The sequence below is a fragment of the Brassica oleracea genome, chromosome C6 (assembly GCF_000695525.1).
Source record: "Brassica oleracea var. oleracea cultivar TO1000 chromosome C6, BOL, whole genome shotgun sequence".
Classification (NCBI taxonomy): domain Eukaryota; kingdom Viridiplantae; phylum Streptophyta; class Magnoliopsida; order Brassicales; family Brassicaceae; genus Brassica; species Brassica oleracea.
Genome location: NC_027753.1, coordinates 2,443,504 through 2,450,599, shown reverse-complemented (window position 1 = coordinate 2,450,599; position 7,096 = coordinate 2,443,504). Strand labels below are relative to the sequence as shown.

Sequence of the window (7,096 nt, the reverse complement as noted above, 5' to 3'; positions counted from 1 at the left end):
AAATTAACAACAACAATATGCGACGATAGTGGCAATTGAGTTATTAAAGAAAAAAATAGTAGTGCTACAAAAAAAATAGTATTATGATTTTCTCTTTCTGTCATGAATATAATCCATTAATCAATTGTTTGCACGAATCAAACATTACGGATTTTCTTTCGAATACAGTTATCAATTACTCACCAATTATATTATATATGCATGAACTGAAAGTACTAAGTATTTTATTAATGAAACAATACTCGAAAGGTCGAAGCCATTATATTAACAAACCTAAAAGAAGGTCGAAGCCAACTATTCAAAAGTTGTTTAGTTATTTGATTAGAAGTTATATAAAAAGAGAAAATTAACAAAATTTGAAAGCGTGAGTCTATTATTTCGTCTCTATGTGTCACATGTATCACTCTCTCTCACGGGTTGGGGTTAAATTCTTTTTTTTTTCTTTTTACAAAAAAAATTGCTATGGCTTGTGGTTCAGCCTATTGCCACGTGGAGACTTCAGTTCCACGCGCCCTACGCTCTCTCTTAGTGGTTCTTTTCCGTATTGTTAGTGCCTTAAAATTGTGACACGTGTTTCCGAGCCGCAAACTGTTAGAGATTCGTAGTAACATCAAGCTTTTTTGTGTGTACATTTATGTCTCTACGACAGCACGCAATAAAATAACATTATACTATAGCACCGGTTTCGACCATTTGTGTATATTGGGTCTTGCATATGGGTTTATGGTGATTTGTGTTTATTGGCAACTACTGATAAGTTTTATGTGGATGGTAACTAAACAATGACTAACATTATCCTTTGCTTAAGCATTCTTTTTGATAAAAAAATGCTTAATTGTATTTAACTTTTAAAAAATTATCTGACATTTTGACAATGCTCGTCAAGAATAATGGTTTACATATGCTAAATGGTATTGAGATCCGTTGCATAAGACTCCATAATTCCACTGTGTCACAGCTTACAACATATTTAACTCACAATGTATATAGTAACATCGGCAGGCTGGCATCAAGCAATTAACCAAGGTGGCCATAAAGAAACTAACTAGGTAAATAATCGAAATTTAAAGAGATCAGTTAGGTTTTAGTTGTATTTGAGCTACCCAATGTTGCGAACTAAAATAGAATATTGGTCGCATAGAGATTATATATAGAACGAGTGTCTTTCTTACTAGATGCATGATAACTCAAACGTCATCGACCTAAAATATTTACGAGAAATGATAATTCAGAGACAGATATGATATGACATTAAATAAAATCGGTAGATGGTTGATCCGCGCGCCACGTGCCCACAGATGCGTATGTTGCAAGAACTCACGGGTTTGTGTATGTTGCCCACAGATGCGTCACGGGTTGGTGGGTTTTTGGGTCAATGATCTATTCATAACGTTGAGATTTGATTTGATGCGTATTAATTATTTCACTGTGATTTGGACGGCTTGACGACATTGTCCACGTTCGGTATAGCAATGGATGAAACTAAAAGGCTCTTGTCTGCTTCGTGGACACTATTTTTTCTTAATCAAAATGTTGACATACTTTATACATTCTAATTAACGTACTACGTTCTATTTGATCTTGATTTCCTACTGCAAATAGATTCCATCTCTTAGGTTTGACCTAAATTCATAATTAATCGTCTGTACGTGAATCTATACATAATTTCAGGTATCTATATAAACATATATGTATACATAGGTACATTATCCTGTATGCTGTTTAAAATATATGTGCATATATGTATACAAAATATGTGTATGAAAATAAATATAAAACTATGCAGGCTCGTATGGTGGTCATATAATATATGGAAGTTTATATGCGCACTAATATAAAACAGGGCTCATAGTGTGGTCTCCTTAGGACAATTTGGATCCACAGCTAATCAATTTAAATTTATGTAATGGGCTGTATTTGCCCAATCCATCAGGACATTGGGTTTCTTAAGTGCCTGTAAGATTTGCATCTTGGCGGTACTAGATAAAATGTCTAGTTTTTAGGAATATTGTATATGCTTCATTCTTTTCTTTATTCAGATGAAAAACGATTTGTGTTTTTTGAAATATCATAGAACCTGTTTTTTTCTTCATATATTTATATGCTTCATTCTTTTCTTTATTCAGATGAAAAACGATTTGTGTTTTTTGAAATATCATAACACCTGTTTTTTTCTTCATATATTAAAAATTTACCGACTTTCGAGAAAGGATATATGAATGTGAAAAATATAATGCATCACAAGAAATTTTGTTTACATTAGATCACGTACACATATATGCACTAAATCAAATACTTTGGATTTCATAAAATATACATAAGACTTGAAAGAGGCTTTTTTGCTTCCCTGCAAAATAGTGCACACACTTTTGCAAGTGCAAACAACTTTTTTTTCTTACACAAGACATACAATCTTTTCTCACTGCCAAGTCTCTTATGTCTTATCTCTATAACATCTTCATTCTTCAATATATTAAAAATGTTTTTTTTTTATAAGCATGCATCCAACATAAATCTAAATACTTCCACCTCGATCCACAACTAAAAACCATGTGAAAACTTCCATTTACCCCTACCAAATAAACCATAAAATTTTCCATCGTCAAGTTATCCTACAGATTTCAAGTTCATTCGAACATCTAGGCCATTCTTAACATCTTTAAGCATAAATCTAGTTTCAATACTTCTCTCCGAGAAAATATCATTAATGCCAACAACATCAGATATACCATCATTTTCAATCTTAACAAATCCCACTAGAAACCACCCAGATGGTGGGGGTGATCGCTATTAAGCTAGACAAGATTCCAACCTAAAGTCAATTAGTATAAGTAGATTGACCTATCTATCTTATATATTGCTTAGGACCTTTTCCAACTATCGATGTGAGACACTTTGTGTCTAATACGCTCCTTCAAGATGATGACTCTTTGAGCGTCAATCTCAGAATGTTCGGGCAATGATCGATGGGCCAACTTTGGGACAGATCGATGGATCTGGTTGGACTGCGTGGATCGGATTCTGATACCATATTAAGCTAGATGATATTCCAACCTAAAGTCAATGGATGATAAATGGATTGACCCATCTATCTTATATATTGCTTAGGACCCCTTCCAACTACCGATGTGGTCCTAAGCAATATATAAGATAGATGAACCAATCCACTTATCACCAATTGACTTTATGGTCCTAAGCAATATATTCTCTCTTTGTTACTTTATTTTATTTTTCTCTCTTTTGCATACCACAAAAAATAGCTTAAGAGTAATTTTATAATGTCTTGTAACCTTATAAACCTCATGGATTTGAACAAAAAAAACCTCATGGATTAGTACAAATGCCACTACCTCAATGTTTTTTTTAAAAACCAAACTCAATTGATTTCTTAAATAGAGGGAACATATATATTATGAGTATTGTGAAGGTGCTATGCTGACTGGTTTGAGAAAGTGTTGAAATATGTCCTGAAGTTTAGCAAACGCTTTTCTAGTGAATGAATTCTAGACGTGGTTCTGAGGATGTAGGAGACGAACTCTGTTAATCTATCTATGTGTTTTTTACTTTGTGCTCTTACATATTCTATATTTTATGCTCTCACATATTATATATGCATTCGAACACAAGATACTAGCCACAATATGCACTTTCATATTGTCTTTCTTTTTTTTCTGCAGATTAAAAGTCTTATGCTTTTGCAGGAATATAAGGTCTTTTGGTTAAACGAAAATGCATTGATTATTATTACAGGATCCCAAAGATAGACTTCCATAATGTGAGAAGCAAAATGTGAGGCATGTTAAGGAACTTTACATCAAAGGAGATGGTGGTAAATTGTAATCATGATGCTTCCTTTCCCTCGGAATATAAAAATGATCAGAAGCAACATGTCTGTAAATTGAGAAATTGGTAGTGGAAAAGTTTTTAAGCTTCACAACTCAAAATACATCATGTCTTTCATGGTAACTTCTCTTTGAAAGTCATGCTATGTATTGGGGGACAATACAGAAGTGCTTTTACTAACAAGACCAAATTTGCATAAAAGTTGTCCTTTATCACATTCCAATTTCCTTTTCCATATCTTTGTACATATGCAACACCAACGCTTAACCCAATTGTCACATCTCAAATCATCAAGAGTATAGATCTAACTATACTGAACAAAGCTTCTTCTTTCATGAATCAGAGAGTAAAACATGTACTTCTTCAATCCTGGTTCCATGGAAAGTCTTTGATGGCACATCTCAGCGACGTGCACTGTTTATGTTGGCTGTTACTATTAGAGCCAAACGTGAAAAATAGGGGTTCCAAACACACAAAAAGAATTTTTATTGCATATAGAATATCAAGTACCTAAACATGTTAGGTTTTTATTTCAGCAACAAAAATTAGGTGCTGTTGGACGTAATTTTTGATGAAGTTGATTGCATACCAAGAAACAAAACCCACAAGGTCAAAATTTCATTCCAAGAAACAAATAAAAAGCATAACCGAGTTTTAAGAAAAACAGAAAAACAGAACTGAAAAACAAGAGCTAAAAAGATAGCAGCCATGATATGGAAAATACAAGCAATTATATATATGCTTTGTCCCCTAAGCCAAGTACCTAAACATGTTAGGATTCTCCATGTCCCTCTCCAAATAGTCTCTGGTTATTAAATCCTCAATACGTATTTTAATCGCTTTAATATCAGGCTTGAACATCCGGCTAAGTTGCCCGACACACTCAGAAACAAGTTGTTGATGTCCCAGTGCTTTCTTTCCCTTCATGATCTTGACAATGGCAGCATCAATTGCATAGCGCCTGTCTTTATCGACAGTTTCAATGAATTTCTTCCTATCATCAGCATGACGGAGAGGGATCTTTATTCTGCACATTCTAACGGTGAATTTTGAGTTGATTTCAAAAACATCAGCCCTGGAAACAGTCTTTGTGGCTGGCTCCTTGGTAAGGATCTTGTATTTACAACATGAAAAGGAATGAAGCAACCACACTAGATCTTCATGGCCTACGTTCAGTTGAGTTTGGATGTCATTGTAGCTCAGTTTGTCTCTTGTGTTGAAAAGTAGAAGCACAACAGCCTGGTGAGTAGACACAATCAATTCAATGGGCTTTTGATCAAACAAACCATTGACGTGACAAGTTCCTAGTGAATAGATCCATGTAAGTTTCCTACCTTTTGAAAACTTCAACACACTTGACCATTTCACTAGGTAGATTAATCCCAAACGTTTTGTAACTTGGCCAAATACCGGTGGTAAGAAGCGTGACAGTCAAACCAATCCCTGGTTTGGCAACATGGTTATTAGCTACATACTCCTTGAAGCTGTTTTGGTTTTCTCTTGACAATGCCAAATCAGTCACCATTCTCTCCATCTTAAAAGTAAATTGTCCACCATGTTGTTGCTTGAGCTTTGTAAGGATACTTCTCTCATGATCATCACTAACAGCGCGATTCAACAAGAGCCTAAGGGCCATCTTCTTCCTGTAAAACTCTGCAAAAAGATACTTTTCATCACTTATATAAGCAAGGAACACGACCACCTTCTCAATATCTTCATCACTCAGCACCTCACTTCCCCATATCTTCAGGATAATTTTGTCGCAAAATGTTGCCAGTAATTCATCACTTCCAGCGACTGCTACACAAACTCTCAAATGCCCTTTTCAAAGCCTTGTAAAAGAGAGTGTGGTTCTGGAAACACTCAGTGACCATGTAATTTTCATGTAGCTCAATCACTTTTCTTATGAGAACCTGTTCCTTGGCGCTTGCAACCTGATCATTAATAGCCTTGTTGTCTTCACCACCTTCTTCTGTGACATGCTGCTTGAATATCTTTGCAATAGGTCCCAAGCTGATTTGCTTTTCTGAGTGCGTTTTTTCTAGGAGCTGATTTTCATGCACACCAAAAAACTCATGTTCTACTACCTTAACCAGATTTGGCTCACTGCTAAAGTGAAGGTAATGAGTCACTCTCTCCTTTTCCTTTTTTAGACATTCTTCATATTTAAGAAGATAATCAGTAATCGAACCTTCTTGAATCCAACTTGATGCCTTGCAGGAATAGTATGACGCTGCATCTTTAAGCATAGAGCTCTCAAAATCTTCCTCGTATCTTTCCACTCCAAAATCTACATAAAACTCTTATACTTGTTTCATTAGCTTCCTATCAATATCTTCTCCTTCTCGCTCTCTATCAACTAGTGCTAGTACAGCTTCTTTAATCTTGCATTGCAGCTTGTTATAAACCAGGTCACGGAAGCAGCCCAGGCCAACTTCTTTAAGTGATAGGAGTGATCTTCGAACAATGAAGAACCGGTCAAGATAATGGAAGAGGAGGGATACGGATTTAACAAACGTTTTACGGTTAGACCATCTTTCAACCAGCTTTCGCAGCAGCATATATTCATTGCCACACTTCTCATTGAGAGCAGGCAAGACTGTTGAGTTCATATGTTCCTCCATTTTTTTCTGATACTTTTGATAAAGCGGCAACGAGGAATCATTAGGAGGTTTCTGGGTGCACATTCTGTAGACAATCGTGTAAATATCTATAGAATGCTGAGATGAAAGTTCAGGCACATGAAGACCTTCAGACTGCCGTTTCAATGCAGTGATACCAGTTTGTGTCTTCTCCCATCCTTGCCCAAAGTCAATTATCTTTCGTTCCATGACGACTGAAAACTGCCTCAAAACAACTTGATGATTATCAGTTCACGGTTCAAACAATTTATGAAACCCCTAGAAAAACTGATATATAGGATGTGTGAACGAAAACTGATGGGTCAATCCTTTATATATAATAGAATATGTGAAAATGGGAAAATCACCTTAGATAATAACTAAACGGAAGATATACATAAAAATCTTATTTCTATAGATAACTAAAGCTAAGATATACCTAAAAATATAATTATTAGATATGAATATGTAATTAATCCTTATTTCCAACTTAGCTTATTATAAAAAAGGCTATACTTTCACATAAACATATATATCATTATATATTAAAATCATGTAATTAATAAAGCAAATTTCCTTTTATTTAAATAAAAAGGAATTTAATATATATGTTATTATAAAAATGTTAGCAT

The 7,096-nt window shown here is 34.7% G+C and overlaps 1 pseudogene; it reads right to left on the bottom strand.

The window, feature by feature from the left end:
* Window positions 1–4,593: 4,593 nt before the first annotated feature.
* LOC106299664 lies at window positions 4,594–6,674 on the bottom strand (annotated as a pseudogene).
* Window positions 6,675–7,096: the final 422 nt, after the last annotated feature.